General features: G+C 46.3%; 1 long non-coding RNA gene across 2 annotated transcripts; it reads left to right on the top strand.

Annotated features, from left to right (window-relative positions):
• Positions 1 to 1,623: 1,623 nt before the first annotated feature.
• Positions 1,624 to 3,691, top strand: LOC123497430 (uncharacterized). Of its 2 annotated transcripts, XR_012203978.1 has the most exons (5): positions 1,624 to 1,818; positions 1,909 to 2,112; positions 2,205 to 2,832; positions 2,913 to 3,122; positions 3,212 to 3,691. It is a non-coding gene; the product is annotated as an uncharacterized lncRNA (long non-coding RNA). The 2 variants fall into 2 exon arrangements; XR_012203977.1 differs by having other exon boundaries at positions 2,205 to 3,122.
• Positions 3,692 to 19,110: the final 15,419 nt, after the last annotated feature.

Raw genomic sequence — 19,110 nt, 5'->3', positions numbered from 1 at the left:
TCCGAACATATCTATGGATGATGAATTGAGATGGGTTTCCATGGGTTTTGACCCTGCCGTCATGACATGTAAAAAGTATGATGTGAATGGGTATCGCTTCCATACAGAGGAGCACCAAAACAGCCGGCTCGATCCCAAAACTATAAATACCGGAGTGTACACCCGTGGTCAAAATTCAGTAGACTACTACGGAAGGGTACAAAATATATACGAGGTTAAATTCCGCCAGGGGCGTGAGACCCTAAGTCTGCCTGTGTTCAAATGCCGATGGTTCGATCCGCGGGAGGGGGTAAAACATACGCCTTCCATTGGTTTGGTCGAAGTTAAACCATCAACCGTCGATGCCGGAGCCGATCTCTTCATTGCGGCTACCCAAGCTACACAAGTATATTATCTGCCTTACCCATGCCAGAAAGAGTATCTAAAGGGTTGGGAAGTTGTGTTCAAGGTGTCGCCACATGGTAAGCTACCGGACCCGAATGAAGACGATTACTACAACATTAACCCCATGACATACGAGGGAGTGTTCTATCAAGAGCAACCTGATGATGATGATGATGATGATGATGTGGTTGGAAACGATGACGCTAGACCATTGGGTGATGATGATGTGGATCCAAACGTCGACGATGCACGGAATGATGGTGAGACCATCGTCAATGAAAATGACATACTTATGCTAGAAAAGTTAAACGAAGACGCTGACGACGAGGAAGAGCCTCCACCTCCGTCAGACAACGAAGATGATATGATTGATAGTGATGATGAGACGGACCGAGAAAGAGGTTACAACAGTGATGATTCATATGGGTTCTAGCAGATGTACGTTTCAAGTCTTTTTTTATAGTTTAGGAATATGCCTTTTTATGCATTTTTATTAATGTGTTTATTATCATGCCTTTTCCTTCATTTCATTAATTTACTAATTGCTTATTCTCTTTTCAATGCAGGTTCGTGGAACATGGGCAAGGGGAAGGCCGACGGCGTGGGTTTCCTACGCAAGGTCATCGGCCTGCCTAGTCGGATTGGTCGAGCACGTAATCCTCCCCCTCGGCTACTTGACGATGACTCCTCACAGGGAGGTCGAGGGAGAGGTGCCCCTAGAGGAGGAGGGGGCGGGGGGAGAGCCTCTAGAGGGCGAGGTGGTGGGGGAGAGCCACTACAAGGGGTCGCAGCCAGAAAGAGCGCACCCTCACCGACCTAGGGGTGTTGTCTTCGAGGCCCTCCTCTAGTGAGGTACCCTCTGGCGAGGAGGAGGAGGAGGAGGAGGAGGAGGTTCGGGATGGGGCCGAGGAGGAGGTGGAGGAGGAGGCAGGCGAGGAGGAGGAGGATGAGGAGGAGGAGGAGGAGGTTGGGGAGGGGGAGGCAGGCGAGGAGGAGGGTGGTGGCGGGGATGATGGTGGTGACGGGAAGGGGGTTGACAACAAGGGGTGGCTGCGTGGTAGCGCAAAGCTACCAAAGCAGGTTCCTGCTATTGAGGAGCAGAAGTGGCTCATTGAGCCCACGGGGAAAGAGTAAGTGCCACTTTATAATAATTTCATTATTTTGCTTGTCACATGCTTATTCCAGTTGTTATTTATTTTGCTTGTCACATGCTAATAGTTCATTCTTTTGCAGCAACTGGATATATTCTAAAGGGGTCCGTATTCCCAACGGCCTCATCACCGTCTTGCTGAAGTTATACTGGCCGGGTTGTACTGTCCGGATCCAGTCAGGAACCCGGACCGTCGGGTTTTGGCCACGATCTGGGACCACTAGGAAGCGGCCCTCCACGCGGACCATGAGACCCATGCCAAGGCCGTGATCACTACTTTCTGGGTGAGTTCTCTTCAGAAGCACAAGTCCATTCTAGTTTCATGAATGATTAACTCATGGCTTCTTCCATTCTTGTTTCATGCATGATTGTAGAAATTCTATCGAGTTCTTCCGGAGCACAGGGCCAGAGCGGACCAGATCGTGCTGCGCCAATGCAAGAAGAAGGCCGGCCAGATGTAGTACGAGGTGCGCTATGTGGCCATCTCGACATACTACTACGACTATCTTCGTGTGAAGATGACCAAGGAAGAAGCGCGGAGGATGGGCATTACCTTGGAGAGGGACGAGTTCTTGGCGGTAAGTATAAAAGTTTTTTCATTATGCTTTCATTACCTTGTGGTACATTTCACCGTTTCGTGTTGACATGCCATTATGCTTTTATTATGTAGGTGTGTCCAAATTGGTGTTATGGAAAAGACGAGTCCTGGGCGGCATTGGTGGATCTTTGGTGTGACGAGGCTGGAGCCTGGGCGGCTATGAGAATAAAAAACAAGGCTAACCGAGGGAAGGAGGGAGTACATGCTCAGGGAAACCGAAACCACTATCTCCACAAGGCAGTTAATGGATGACTAACCCCATTAAACATTCTTCTTCTTCTATTTACCATCACTTTCTTATGTATGACTAACCTCTGTTTGGTGGTGCAGGAGGAGAAACTGAAGCGGCCGCTCTCACACATGCAGGCGTGGGAGATCGCCCATACGCGGAAGGACCCCAAGCCTGGCGAGCCCAAGTACTACGGCAAGAAGACCGCGGGGAGGAAGAAGGCCTACTCCGAAGGGTATTTGAAGTTACATCCTGACACACCTGACCCCATTGCGGCGGATCTGGACGAGAGGGTGGGGGTGGGCATGGGGCCCAAGGAGCACGGTCGGGAGGCGGTTCTCGATGTTGTGATCACTCCTACTATCTCCTACACACAGCTCCGTCGGATCGACCCGAGCCTGAGCCAGCGCACGAGCCAGCCAGTGACCAGTGCACAGTCACAGTCCCTCTTTCAGGAGCAACAATCTATAAGTATTTTCCCTCTTATCTTCATTGCTCACTTTATTTTCCGCAGTTAGTAGTTTTATGAGTTCCATCATGTCATACCGTAGGCCTACCTGGTGTACACACGCCAGGAGACCAAGGCGTGGCATGAGAGGCTTTATGAACACCAGGTGCAGAGGGATCGCCAGATGCAGCAGGCTTTTCAGGAAATGGCGGCCGACAGGTGTCCTCAGTTGCAGCCAGCACAATGTCCTCCAGCACAACCAGTGCTGCTGACCTTTGAGGAGTTTGTGGCACAGAACGCTGGCCCCTCGCCGGTTAGTTCATCCCCAATCTATTCACCCAAAGCATGTCATGCCTTTCAACACAGTCATATATCCTGTTAATATGTCTTTTCAACATCCAGGGAACAGGTGGATCTACCGTTGGCGGTGGTCTTCGCAGTACTCCCGAGACACGGAGCCCGAACACTCCGATCCACGGAGGCGGAGGCGGAGGCGGAGGCGGAGGTGGAGGCAGTCTTGGCGGTAGCGCTGCCGCTAGCAGTGACGACCTGGGCTTCGGCGGTCTTGGCGGTGACGACCTCCGCGGTACTCGACGTCTTGGCGCTTAAGCCTTTGGGTCACATTGTGGCGGTCTTGGTGGTGATGATACTTATATGCTAGTGATGTTTCTTATTGTTGTTTGTGAGATACTTATATGCTTTGGTGGTGATGATACTTATATGTTTATGCTTTGCGATGCTTCTTATGATGTGTGATGATGAATTTGTTGTGTGATGCTGCTCCTTATTGTTATGTGATGCATATATTGCTGTATGATCCTTATATATGTTGTATATATTCAAATGAATTGAGCTGAAACAAAATAGTAAAAAGAAAAAAAAGCAGACAGAAACTATGCCGACGGCTAGGCCGTCGGCATAGAGCTGGCGTGAGCTCCCAGTGGCTGACACGTGGCAGGTCTTTGCCGACGGCCTAGCCGTCGGCACAGTTTCAAACTAAGCCGACGGCCAGGCCGTCGGCATAGCCCTGCCTCAGCAGAGCACAGTTGCTGCCACGTGGCAGTTCTATGCCGACGACCTGGCCGTCGGCTTAGTTTGAAACTGTGCCGACGGCTGGCATAGACCTGCCCCAGTTTCAAACTAAGCCGACGGCCACGCCGTTGGCATAGGCCTGCCATGTGGCGAGCAGGCGTTGGTCAGCACTTGACGGCGGCCGCCGTTAGGAGGTAACGTTGCCGACGGCCAGGGCCGTCGGCATAGATGTACGGACACCGTCGGGATAGGTCCTATGCCGACGGCCTTTACATGCCGACGGCCACCCGGGCTACGCCGACGGGGGCCGTCGGCATAGGCCTGTCCCGACGGCCAGTCAGGGCTACGGCCACGCTATTCTTGTTTGTCCGTCTTATTCTTTTTATGGCTACTCCTTTTTTCTTTTCCCAATATTAGTACATAATAAAGTTCAGCATGGGACCTTTTCTTTCGACTTGGTTGTTTCTTCCTACACCTAATAAACTTGTGTTACGGTACTGTAAGGTGCAAGCCCAACTATGAACTATGCATGCCCATGTAAAGATGTTAAACTCGCACATCAGACTGTTAAAGTTGAAAACTGAAACGCATGTGCCAAGGACATCATGTTTCTCTCATAAACTGAAACGCAGCAGCAACACCAGAGGCACGTATCGGCGGCCAGGTTGAACAAGGCGGGGCGGTGCCAGCTTATAAGTAGCATTTGGCTGCGTGAAGGAGAGAGGCCATGCGGAGGACAACCGATGGCAGCTATACTAATGTTGAGCTAAAGCGGCAGAGAGAAGAGGTGAGGCGGAGGACGGGAGATGAGGGGGAGGCAGGGGAAGCAGCCATGCCGACTAGGGATGAGGAAGGAGGATGCTGCAGCGGGCGGGCGGCGGCCTCGGCTAGGCAGCGCTATCTTGAAGCGTGCACACACACAAACTCCTCTGTTTCCTCTGTTTTTTCTCTTGGGTTCTATGTGCATCATCTTCTCTTTCAATAGCAAATCAATACACTTAGTGAAGGCAAACTATATAAAATAAACTGTACTTCAGGAGCATGTATACAATAGAACCCGGCAAAGCGGCGATCCCGGGAGGCAGCTCGCCACACAGCATTGCCGGAGCTCACATGGACATGAAACCGCAGCCAAAGTTGCGCCCCTAGGCTGGCGAAGATGGGTGTGGACCGTGCAGACGGATCACCCGGCCGGAGAGAACCAGCTTAAGGCCCGAGTCGCCATCAGGAAGCGGTTAGTCTCGTGCGGAGGACAGCAGACCTTTGGACGAACACCCTGAGGGCACTTGGTCGACAGCTCCCAGAACCCAAGACGCTAGGCGCCGACCGCTGGGTGCCACAAATCCCAAATCCGAAGGAGGGCAGTCGGCGCGATGCAGCGCAAGGGCTACACCTGGTACTGAGTCAGCAGGGCTGCAGGGGCGCGGCACCCGCCGGCGTCGAGGTTGGAGAAGAGCGGACCAGCGGTCGAACAGGTGGCGTGCACCTCGGCAGCAGCGACAGCAGAGGATCAAGCCGGAGGCGAGGCGAGCTAATAAGTACTACTTACTAGCGTTTGGCGGCGCGAGGGAGAACGACCATGCCATGTGGAGGACAGGCGACGGCAGCTTACCGACGTTGAACTAAAGCGGCGGAGAGAGGAGCAGAAGGGGCGGTGGATGCGGTTGGGGAGAACGGGAGAAGAGGTGGAGGGATGAGGGGAGGGTAGGGAAGTGGCCATGCCGGAGGAGGAATTAGGGAGGCGCTGCGTCCGGGATGGCCAGCAGCAGTGGCCGGCGGCCCCAGCTAGGCGGCGCTCGAGGGAATCAATGGCATGGCTGGCAGTGGCGCCATCTATTTAGACCAAATCAATGGTCTTGGGATTCAGAATATCTGTTGATGGTTTGTGGAATTCAAATTTTAAATCCTGCTTCAGTATAAGCATGGATTATGGTGATTTATTTATTGCGTTTTGCGTTCAGTATACTCATCTGAACCTACCTAACTGAAACCGGCCGCAGACAAACCACCGAGTGAAACAGACGTACTATCCCCTTACTTTTGCTGCGTGTGCTAAGTATTTCACCATGATGTTGGATGGGCCGCCTCGTACTTGGTTGAAAGGGCTGCCTACTAATTCTATTAGGTCTTGGGCGTAGCTGAAAGCATGTTTTATCCAAAATTTTAAAGACACATGCAAACGGCCTATGTCGATTTTGGATGTAGACTCTTGTGTCCAAGGTGAAGGCGAGTCGACAACCAATTGGGTACACCGGATTTCAGCTGTGATACACTCATCGGACAGCCGTTTCCTTCCTCTTAAGCAGCAACTAGGGCGGCTTAAACGTCACTGCAATGATACGGGAGAGCTCATGGCGGCTCTCATCAAGTATGCCGACTCTGATAGTACTAAAGACCCTGAGTCTGATGAGGAAAGGACTGGGAGGGGGAAGAAAAGCGGCAGTTCGAAGGGACAGCAGCATAACACGGCGGGTCACGGTGGTAATGGTAAGCGCAAAGCTGAGGGTGGTTTAGACTTTGTGGCCAACACCAATACGCAGAATAATAATCAGCGTAACAAGGGAAAGCCGCCCCGGCTTGGTGGGCCCAAGTTCAACCTGGAGGTGATGATGAACCAGTCTTGCCCAAAGCATGGTACTGAAGAGAAGCCGGCCAATCATCTGTGGAAGGATTGTTTCATCATGAGGGAGTATAGGAATTCCAACTTTTTCAGAACAATCATGACCCGAATGGCGGCTCATGATCCGGCTCTCATGGGCCCGGCTTTGGTGGTCGCGGCTCAAGCTCTGGTTTTCAGGGCCAAGGCAATCAAGGCGGTTTTAATCAACAGTCTGGTCATGGGAATCAGCGGCAATATGGATATCAGAGTAATCCGAAGCAGCTCAACAGTGGTCAGTATCATGTTTTCACCACGAGTTTATGCAAGCGGGACCAGGAAGTCTGGAAAAGGGCGGTGAATGCAGTTGAGCCAGCAGTCCCTCGATACTAGCGGTGGTCTAAACAACCAATCGTATGGAACCGCGAGGATCACCCGCCCCGGGTTGATAATCCGGGTCAGCTAGCTTTGGTGGTTGCACCTCAGGTTGGAGGGTACAAGTTCACAAAAGTCCTCATGGACGGAGGCAGCAGCATCAGTATCCTTTATTATGATACTTTCCGTCGTATGGGTTTGACTGATAAGGATCTACAGTCGTCTAATACTGTTTTTCACGGTGTGGTGCCGGGTAAGTCGGCGTATCCGGTGGAAAAAATAGCTCTGGATGTGGCTTTTGGGGATGATCGTGATTCCAGGGTTGATAAATTGACCTTTCAGGTGGTTAAGATTTAGAGCCCTTATCATGCCTTGTTCGGGCGGCCGGCTTATGCCAAATTTATGGCAAGGCCTTGTTATATTTATCTGCAGCTTAAGATGCCGGGTCATAAAGGCACCATCATTGTACACGGCAGCAGGAAGATAGCCTTGGAATGTGAAGAAGGTGATGCTGCTTATGCTGAATCTGTCTGTGCAACAGATGGGTTGAAGTTTTACAAAGATCGATAATGTTAACCCGGCGGATATGACACCTTTGAAGAAGCCAACCACAGAGCATGACCCCTTGTTGAAGTTTAAGTCGGCAAATGACACTAAGATGGTTGACTTTGTTCCTGGCGACTCGTCCAAGCAGTTCAGTATCAGTGCCAATTTGGATCGGAAATAGGAAAGCGCGCTCATCGAGTTCATCCGTGAGAACCGGGACATCTTTGGATGGAAGCCTTCAGACATGCCAGGTGTACCGAGGGAACTCGCTGAGCACACTCTCAATATTGATCCAAAGTTTAAACTAGTCAAGCAATTCCTTCGTTGCTTTAATGAAGAGAGGCGTAAGGCCATTGGTGAGGAAGTGGCCCGGATTTTCTCAGCTGGGTTCATTATTGAAGTTTTTCATCCTGAATGGTTGGCTAATCCGGTGCTGGTGCTTAAGAAAAATGGTACTTGGCGCATGTGTGTGGATTACACAGACCATAATAAGGCCTGCCCAGCTGATCCTTTGCTCTCCCACGTATTGATCAGATTATTGATGCTACTGCTGGTTGTGAGCCTTTGAGTTTCTTGGATCCCTATTCAGGGTATCATCAGATAAAGATGGCAGTTAAGGACCAGGAGAAGAGATCCTTCATCACTCCCTTTGGAGCCTTCTGCTATGTGTCTATGCCTTTTGGGCTCAAGAGTGCCCAGGCGACTTACCAGCGGTGTGTGCAAAATTGTCTTCATGATCAGATTGGGCGCAATGTTCATGCCTATGTGGATGATATTGTGGTGAAGTCAAGGAAGAAAGAGACCTTGATAGATGATTTGAAAGAGACCATTGACAATCTCCGGATATACAAGATGATGCCTAACCCGGCTAAATGTGTCTTTGGTGTACCAGCAGGCAAGCTTTTAGGCTTTTTGGTTTCTGAACGGGGCATTGAAGCTAACCTGGAGAAAATCAAGGCTATCACTTCCTTGGCTAAGCCGGCGTGTATTAATGATGTTCAGCGTCTGGCGGGTTGTATTGCGGCCTTAAGCCGGTTCATAAGCCGGTTGGGTGAAAAGGCTATCCCTTTATACCAGAGGATGAAGAAAACATAACACTATGTTTGGAGTGATGCTGCAGATCAGGCGTTTGAAGCCTTGAAGAAACTGTTAGCTGAGCCGCCGATCCTCGCTGCTCCCATTGATAAAGAGCCCTTGTTTTTATATGTGGCTGCTAATAGCCGGGCTGTTAGTGTGGCGATTGTTGTGGAAAGAAAAGAATCAGGCAAGGAGTATCCAGTTCAGAGGCCAGTTTATTATATCAGTGAGGTGCTTATTGAATCCAGGCAGAGGTATCCTCATTGGCAGAAACTGGTATATGGGGTGTTCATGGCTAGTCAAAAAATCAAGCAGTATTTCCTTGGTCATCCCATCACTTTGGTTACTTCTGCTCCTTTAGGGGATATTATTCAAAACAGAGAGGCCACAGGTCGGGTAGCGATACGTCTCCACCATATCTATAATTTTTTATTGTTCCATGCTATTATATTGTCCATCAAGGATGTTTTATATGCTATTTTATATGATTTTTGGGACTAACCTATTAACCTAGAGCCCAGTGCCAGTTTTCTGTTTTTCCTTGTTTTTGAGTTCTACAGAAAAGGAATACCAAACGGAGTCCAATTGACCTGCCAATTTTTGTGGATTTTTTATGGACCAAAAGAAGCCCCCGAAGTAAAAGAGTTGGGCCAGAAGAGTCCCGAGCCATCCACGAGGGTGGAGGGCGCGCCCTACCCCCTGGGCGCGCCCCCTACCTCGTGGATGACTCGAAGACCCCCCTGACGTGAGACCGACGCCAAAAATTCATATAAATACAGAAACCCCCGAAAAGAAACCTACATCGGGAGTTCCCCCGCCGCAAGCCTCTGTAGCCACCAAAACCAATCGGGACCCTGTTCCGGGACCCTGCCGGAGGGGGCATCCATCACCGGTGGCCATCTTCATCATCCCGGCGCTCTCCATGACGAGGAGGGAGTAGTTCACCCTCGGGGCTGAGGGTATGTACTAGTAGCTATGTGTTTGATCTCTCTCTCGTGTTCTTGATTCGGCATGATCTTGATGTACCGCGAGCTTTGCTATTATAGTTGGATCTTATGATGTTTCTCCACCTCTACTCTCTTGTAATGGATTGAGTTATCCCTTTGAAGTTATCTTATCGGATTGAGTCTTTAAGGATTTGAGAACACTTATGTATGTCTTGCGTGGGATACCCATGGTGACAATGGGGTATTCTATTGATTCACTTGATGTATGTTTTGGTGATCAACTTGCGGGTTCCCTGACCTTGGGAATCTATGCATAGGGGTTCGCACACGTTTTCGTCTTGAATCTCCAGTAGAAACTTTGGGGCACTCTTGGAAGTTCTTTGTGTTGGTTTGAATAGTTGAATCTGAGATTGTGTGATGCATATCGTATAATCATACCCGTGGATACTTGTGGTGACATTGGAGTATCTAGGTGACATTAGGGTTTTGGTTGATTTGTGTCTTAAGGTGTTATTTTACTACTAACTCTAGGGCTGTTTGTGACACTTATAGGAATAGCCCAATGCATTGATCGGAAAGAATAACTTTGAGGTGGTTTCGTACCCTACAATAATCTCTTCATTTGTTCTCCGCTATTAGTGACTTTGGAGTGACTCTTTGTTGCATGTTGAGGGATTGTTATATGATCTAATTATGTTATCCTTGTTGAGAGAACTTGCACTAGTGAAAGTATGAACCCTAGGCCTTGTTTCGAAGCATTGCAATACCGTTTGTGCTCACTTTTATCATTAGTTACCTTGCTGTTTTTATATTTTCAGATTACAAAAACCTATATCTACCATCCATATTGCACTTGTATCACCATCTCTTCGCCGAACTAGTGCACCTATACAATTTACCATTGTATTGGGTGTGTTGGGCACACAAGAGACTCTTTGCTATTTGGTTGCAGGGTTTTTTGAGAGAGACCATCTTCATCCTACGCCTTCCACGGATTGATAAACCTTAGGTCATCCACTTGAGCGAAATTTTCTACTGTCCTGCAAACCTCTCCACTTGGAGGCCCAACAACGTCTACAAGAAGAAGATTGTGTAGTAGACATCAAGCTCTTTTCTGGCGCCGTTGCCGGGGAGGTTAGTGCTTGAGGGTATATCTTTAGATCTTGCAATTGAATCTTTTAGTTTATTATTTTTTCACTAGTTTAGTCTATAAAAGAAAACCACAAAAAATGGAATTGAGGTTGCCTCATATGCTTTATCTTTTTAATATCTTTCATGAAAGTGATGGAATGGAAAACTGTGCCCAAGTGCAAGAAGAAGAATGCATTAAAATGTTTGGCACTAAATCTTTCAATGATGAGCATGATTGCAACGTTGTTAGTATAAATTCCTTGAATATCCATGATGCTAATGATATGCAAAGCTACAAGCTTGGGGATGCTGTGTTTGATGAAGATGATATTTTTAGTTCCCCAAGTTTTGATGAGAATATTTATTATGATGAAAGCATGCCTCCTATTTATGATGATTATATCGATGAAAGTGGATTTGGAGAGGTCATGACTTTATTTAGTGATGAATCCACTATTTCGGAAGAGGTTCCAATTGATTATGAGAATAAAGTTCCTATCTATGATGATTATTGTGATGACATGTATGCTATAAAGAACAATGATAACCATGAAACTTGTCATCTTGATTTTAATTTTCAATTGGATTATGCCTCACATGATAGTTATTTTGTTGAGTTTGCTCCCACTACTATTCATGAGAAGAAATTTGCTTATGTGGAGAGTAGTAAAATTTATATGCTTGTAGATCATGAAAAGAATGCTTTATGTGATGGTTATATTATTGAATTTATTCATGATGCTACTGAAAATTATTATGAGGGAGGAATATATGCTTTTAGGAATTGCAATAATATCAAGTTTCCTCTCTATGTGTTAAAAGTTTTGAAGTTATGCTTGTTTTGACTTCCTATGCTAGCTGATTCTTGTTCCCATAAATTGTTTTCTCACAAAATCCCTATGCATAGGAAGTGGGTTAGGCTTAAATGTGTTAGTCATATTCTTCATGATGCTCTCTTTATGTTTCAATTCTTATCTTTTATTTGAGCATCATTGAAATCGTCATGCCTAGCTCAAAAGGCATTAAAGAGAAGCGCTTGTTGGGAGACAACCCAACATTTACCCCTACTATTTTTGTGTGTCCACATGATTAAGCTACTTTAGTAATCATGTTTTATAGTTTTTGTTTCAATAAAGTTCCAAGTAAAGTCTTTAGGATAGCTTGTGGTGATAGTTGTGTTGATCCTGCTGAAAATCAGAAACTGTTGCGCTCAGTAAATAATTTCCAGAATCTTATTGAAATGTGCTTTTGACCTGATTCTTTTTTATATGGATTCGTGAACAAATTTCTCAGGTGGAAATAATTTTTTCAGAATTGTTGGAGTTACAGAAGTATTCGAGAGTTACAGATTACTACAGACTGTTCTGTTTTTGACAGATTCTGTTTTCTATGTGTTGTTTGCTTATTTTGATGAATCTATGAGTAGTATCGGAGGGTATGAACCATAGAGAAGTTGGAATACAGTAGATATTACACCAATATGAATTTAGAATGAGTTCACAACAGTACCAAAAGTGGTGATTTATATTCATATACTAACGGAGCTTACGAGTTTTCTGTTGAGTTTTTTGTTGTGAAGTTTTCAAGTTTTGGGTAATGATTCGATGGACTATGGAATAAGGAGTGGAAAGAGCCTAAGCTTGGGGATGCCCCGGATGGAATCCCCTCTTTCGTCTTCGTTCATCGGTAACTTTACTTGGAGCTATATTTTTATTCACCACAGATATGTGTTTTGCTTGGAGTGTCATGTCATTTTAGTTTGTTTTGCTTGCTTTGAATAATATCCCAAGATCTGAAATTCTTAAATGTTAGAGAGTCTTCACATAGTTGCATAATTATTCGACTACACATTGATCTTCACTTATATCTTTCGGAGTAGTTTGTCATTTGCTCTAGTGCTTCACTTATATCTTTTTAGAGCAGGATGGTGGTTTTATTTTGAAGAAATAGATGAACTCTCATGCTTCACTTATATTATTTTGAGAGTCTTTAGAACAACATGGTAATTTGCTGTGGTTATGAATTTAGTCCTAATATGATGGGCATCCAAGAGGGATATAATAAAAACTTTCATACAAAGTGCATCGAATACTATGAGAAGTTTGATTCTTTATCATTGTTTTCAGATATGAAGATGGTGATATTAGAGTCATGCTAGTAGAGTAGTTGTGAATTTGAGAGATACTTGTGTTAAAGTTTGTGATTCCCGTAACATGCACGTATGGTGAACCGTTATGTGATGAAGTTGGAGCATGATTTATTTATTGATTGTATTCCTTATGAGTGGAGGTCGGGATCGTGTGATGGTTAACTCCTACCAACCCTTCCCCTAGGAGCATGCGCATAGTACTTTGTTTTGATGACTTGTAGATTTTTGCAATAAGTATGTGAGTTCTTTATGACTAATGTTGAGTCCATGGATTATATGCACTCTCACCCTTCCACCATTGCTAGTCTCTCTAGTATCGCGCAACTTTCACTGATACCATACACCCACCTTTACCTTCCTCAAAACAGCCACCATACCTACTTATTATGGCATTTCCATAGTCATTCAGAGATATATTGCCATGCAACTTTCCACCGTTCTGTTTATTATGACACGCTTCATCATTGTCATATTGCTTTGCATGATCATGTAGTTGACATCGTATTTGTGGCAAAGCCACCGTTCATAATCCTTTCATACATGTCACTCTTGATTCATTGCACATCCCGGTACATGGCCGGAGGCATTCAAATAGAGTCATATTTTGTTCTAAGTATCGAGTTGTAATTCTTGAGTTGTAAGTAAATAAAAGTGTGATGATCTTCATTATTAGAGCATTGTCCCAGTGAGGAAAGGATGATGGAGACTATGATTCCCCCACAAGTCGGCTTCAGACTCCGGATGAAAAAATAAAAAAATAAAAAAAGAGGCCAAAAAAAGAGAAGGCCCAAAAAATGAGAGAATAAGAGAGAAGGGCAATGCTACTATCCTTTTACCACACTTGTGCTTCAAAGTAGCACCATGATCTTCATGATAGAGAGTCTCCTATGTTGTCACTTTCATATACTAGTGGGAATTTTCATTATAGAACTTGGCTTGTATATTCCAATGATGGGCTTCCCCAAATGCCCTAGGTCTTCATGAGCAAGCAAGTTGGATGCACACCCACTTAGTTTCTTTTTGAACTTTCATATACTTATAGCCCTAGTGCATCCGTTGCATGGCAATCCCTACTCACTCACATTAATATCTATTGATGGGCATCTCCATAGCCCGTTGATATGCCCAGTTGATGTGAGACTATCTTCTCCTTTTGTCTTCTCCACAACCACCATTCTATTCCACCTATAGTGCTATGTCCATGGCTCACGCTCATGTATTGCGTGAAAGTTGAAAAGAGAATACCAAAGTATGAAACAATTGCTTGGCTGAAACTGGGGTTGTGCATGATTTAAATATTTTGTGTGATGAAGATAGAGCATAGCCATACTATATGATTTTGTAGGGATAGCTTTCTTTAGCCATGTTATTTTGAGAAGACATGATTGCTTTGTTAGTATGCTTGAAGTATTATTATTTTTATGTCAATGTTAAACTTTTGTTTTGAATCTTATGGATCTGAATATTCTTGCCACAATAAAGAGAATTAAATAGATAAATATGTTAGGTAGCATTCCACATCAAAAATTCTGTTTTTATCATTTACCTACTCGAGGACGAGCATGAATTAAGCTTGGGGATGCTTGATACGTCTCCAACGTATCTATAATTTTTGATTGTTCAATGCTATTATATTATTCGCCTAGGATGTTTTATATGCATTTATATGCTATTTTATATGAGTTTTGGGACTAACATATTAACCTAGAGCCCAGTGCCAGTTTTATGTTTTTTCCTTGTTTTTGAGTTTTACAGAAAAGGAATACCAAACGGAGTCCAATGGACATGCCAATTTTGTGGATTTTTTATGGAACAAAAGAAGCCCCCGAAGTAAAAGAGTTGGGCCAGAAGAGTCCGGAGCCATCCACGAGGGTGGAGGGCGCGCCCTACCCCCCTGTGTTGGGATTCGTAGCATAATTTTAAAATTTTCCTACGCTCACCAAGATGCATCTATGGAGTATACTAGCAACGAGGGGAAAGGAGTGCATCTACATACCCTTGTAGATCGCGAGCGGAAGCGTTCCAATGAACGTGGATGACGGAGTCGTACTCGCCGTGATCCAAATCACCGATGACCGAGTGCCGAACGGACGGCACCTCCGCGTTCAACACAAGTACGGTGCAGCGACGTCTCCTCCTTCTTGATCCAGCAAGGGGGAAGGAGAGGTTGATGGAGATCCAGCAGCACGACGGCGTGGTGGTGGATGTAGCGGGTCTCGGCAGGGCTTCGCCGAGCTTCTGCGAGACGGAGAGGTGTAGCAGGGGAGGAGGGAGGCGCCCAAGGCTGTGTTGTTGCTGCCCTCCCTCCCTCCCTTTATATAGGCCCCCTGGGGGGGCGCCGGCCCTGGAGATGGGATCTCAAGGGGGGGCGGCGGCCAAAGGGGGGAAGGGGGTGCCTTGCCCCCCAAGGCAAGTGGGAAGACCCCCACCCTAGGGTTCCCAACCCTAGGCGCATGGGGGGAGGCCCATGGGGGGGCGCCCAGCCCACTAGGGGCTGGTTCCCTTCCCACTTCAGCCCACGGGGCCCTCCGGGATAGGTGGCCCCACCCGGTGGACCCCCAGGACCCTTCCGGTGGTCCCGGTACAATACCGGTAACCCCCGAAACTTTCCCGGTGGCCGAAACTTGACTTCCTATATATAATTCTTCACCTCCGGACCATTCCGGAACCTCTCGTGACGTCCGGGATCTCATCCGGGACTCCGAACAACTTTCGGGTTTCCGCATACACATATCTCTACAACCCTAGCGTCACCGAACCTTAAGTGTGTAGACCCTACGGGTTCGGGAGACATGCAGACATGACCGAGACGCCTCTCCGGTCAATAACCAACAGCGGGATCTGGATACCCATGTTGGCTCCCACATGTTCCACGATGATCTCATCGGATGAACCACGGTGTCGAGGATTCAATCAATCCCGTATGCAATTCCCTTTGTCAATCGGTATGTTACTTGCCCGAGATTCGATCGTCGGTATCCCAATACCTTGTTCAATCTCGTTACCGGCAAGTCTCTTTACTCGTACCGCAATGCATGATCCCGTGACTAACGCCTTAGTCACATAGAGCTCATTAGGATGATGCATTACCGAGTGGGCCCAGAGATACCTCTCCGTCACACGAAGTGACAAATCCCAGTCTCGATCCGTGCCAACCCAACAGACACTTTCGGAGATACCCATAGTGCACCTTTATAGTCACCCAGTTACGTTGTGACGTTTGGCACACCCAAAGCACTCCTACGGTATCCGGGAGTTGCACGATCTCATGGTCTAAGGAAAAGATACTTGACATTGGAAAAGCTCTAGCAAACGAAACTACACGATCTTTTATGCTATGCTTAGGATTGGGTCCTGTCCATCACATCATTCTCCTAATGATGTGATCCCGTTATCAATGACATCCAATGTCCATAGTCAGGAAACCATGACTATCTGTTGATCAACGAGCTAGTCAACTAGAGGCTTACTAGGGACACGTTGTGGTCTATGTATTCACACATGTATTACGATTTCCGGACAATACAATTATAGCATGAATAATAGACAATTACCATGAACAAAGAAATATAATAATAACCATTTATTATTGCCTCTAGGGCATATTTCCAACAGTCTCCCACTTGCACTAGAGTCAATAATCTAGTTACATTGTGATGAATCGAACACCCATTGCGTCCTGGTGTTGATCATGTTTTGCTCTAGGGAGAGGTTTAGTCAACGGATCTGCTACATTCAGGTCCGTATGTACTTTACAAATATCTATGTCTCCATTTTGAACACTTTCACGAATGGAGTTGAAGCGACGCTTGATATGCCTGGTCTTCCTGTGAAACCTGGGCTCCTTCGCAAGGGCAATGGCTCCAGTGTTGTCACAGAAGAGAGTCATCGGGCCCGACGCATTGGGAATCACCCCTAGGTCGGTAATGAACTCCTTCATCCAGACTGCTTCCTGTGCTGCCTCCGAGGCTGCCATGTACTCCGCTTCACATGTAGATCCCGCCACGACGCTTTGCTTGCAACTGCACCAGCTTACTGCTCCTCCATTCAAAATATACACGTATCCGGTTTGTGACTTCGAGTCATCCAGATCTGTGTCGAAGCTAGCGTCGACGTAACCCTTTACGACGAGCTCTTCGTCACCTCCATAAACGAGAAACATATCCTTAGTCCTTTTCAGGTACTTTAGGATATTCTTGACCGCTGTCCAGTGTTCCATGCCGGGATTACTTTGGTACCTTCCTACCAAACTTACGGCAAGGTTTACATCAGGTCTGGTACACAGCATGGCATACACAATAGACCCTATGGCCGAGGCATAGGGGATGACACTCATCTTTTCTATATCTTCTGCCGTGGTCGGGCATTGAGCCGTGCTCAATTGCACACCCTGCAATACAGGCAAGAACCCCTTCTTGGACTGATCCATATTGAACTTCTTCAATATCTTGTCAAGGTATGTACTCTGTGAAAGACCAATGAGGCGTCTCGATCTATCTCTATAGATCTTGATGCCTAATATATAAGCAGCTTCTCCAAGGTCCTTCATTGAAAAACACTTATTCAAATAGGCCTTTATACTTTCCAAGAATTCTATATCATTTCCCATCAACAGTATGTCATCCACATATAATATGAGAAATGCTACAGAGCTCCCACTCACTTTCTTGTAAACACAGGCTTCTTCATAAGTCTGTGTAAACCCAAACGCTTTGATCATCTCATCAAAGCGAATGTTCCAACTCCGAGATGCTTGCACCAGCCCATAGATTGAGCGCTGGAGCTTGCATACTTTGTTAGCATTCTTAGGATCGACAAAACCTTCCGGCTGCATCATATACAACTCTTCCTTAAGGAAGCCGTTAAGGAATGCCGTTTTGACGTCCATCTGCCATATCTCATAATCATAGTATGCGGCAATTGCTAACATGATTCAGACGGACTTCAGCTTCGCTACGGGTGAGAAAGTCTCATCGTAGTCAACCCCTTGAACTTGTCGATAACCCTTAGCGACAAGTCGAGCTTTGTAGATGGTCACATTACCATCCGCATCCGTCTTCTTCTTAAAGATCCATTTGTTTTCTATGGCTCGCCGCTCATCGGGCAAGTCAGTCAAAGTCCATACTTTGTTTTCATACATGGATTCTATCTCGTTTTTCATGGCTTCTAGCCATTTATCGGAATCCGGGCCCGCCATCGCTTCTTCATAGTTCGAAGGTTCACCGTTGTCTAACAACATGATTTCCAGGACAGGGTTGCCATACCACTCTGGTGCGGAACGTGTCCTTGTGGACCTACGAAGTTCAGTAACTTGATCTGAAGCTTCATGATCATCATCATTAACTTCCTCCCCAGTCGGTGTAGGCACCACAGGAACATTTTCCCGCATTGCGCTACTTTCCGGTTCGGAAGGGGTGACTATCACCTCATCAAGTTCCACTTTCCTCCCACTCAATTCTTTCGAGAGAAACTCCTTCTCCAGAAAGGACCCGTTCTTGGCAACGAAGATCTTGCCTTCGGATCTGAGGTAGAAGGTATACCCAATAGTTTCCTTAGGGTATCCTATGAAGACGCATTTTTCCGACTTGGGTTCGAGCTTTTCAGGTTGAAGTTTCTTGACATAAGCATCGCATCCCCAAACTTTTAGAAACGACAGCTTATGTTTCTTCCCAAACCATAATTCATACGGTGTCGTCTCAACGGATTTCGACGGAGCCCTATTTAAAGTGAATGCGGCAGTCTCTAAAGCATAGCCCCAAAATGAGAGCGGTAAATCGGTAAGAGACATCATAGATCGCACCATATCCAATAGAGTGCGATTACGACATTCGGACACACCATTTCTCTGAGGTGTTCCAGGCGGCGTGAGTTGTGAAACTATTCCACATTTCCTTAAGTGTGTACCAAATTCGTGACTTAAATATTCTCCACCACGATCTGATCGTAAGAATTTTATTCTCCTGTCACGTTGATTCTCAACCTCACTCTGAAATTCCTTGAACTTTTCAAAGGTTTCAGACTTGTGTTTCATTAGGTAGACATACCCATATCTACTCAAATCATCAGTGAGAGTGAGAACATAACGATATCCTCCGCGAGCCTCAACACTCATTGGACCACACACATCGGTATGTATGATTTCCAATAAGTTGGTTGCTCGCTCCATTGTTCCGGAGAACGGAGTCTTGGTCATCTTACCCATGAGGCATGGTTCGCACGTGTCAAATGATTCGTAATCAAGAGACTCCAAAAGTCCATCTGCATGGAGCTTCTTCATGCGCTTGACACCAATGTGACCAAGGCGGCAGTGCCACAAGTATGTGGGACTATCGTTATCAACTTTACATCTCTTGGTATTCACACTATGAACATGTGTAACATCACGTTCGAGATTCATCAAAAATAAACCATTGACCAGCGGGGCATGACCATAAAACATATCTCTCAA

The sequence above is a fragment of the Aegilops tauschii genome, chromosome 2 (assembly GCF_002575655.3).
Source record: "Aegilops tauschii subsp. strangulata cultivar AL8/78 chromosome 2, Aet v6.0, whole genome shotgun sequence".
In the NCBI taxonomy this organism is placed as follows: Eukaryota; Viridiplantae; Streptophyta; class Magnoliopsida; order Poales; family Poaceae; genus Aegilops; species Aegilops tauschii.
This window is presented reverse-complemented; position numbering and strand designations above follow the sequence as displayed.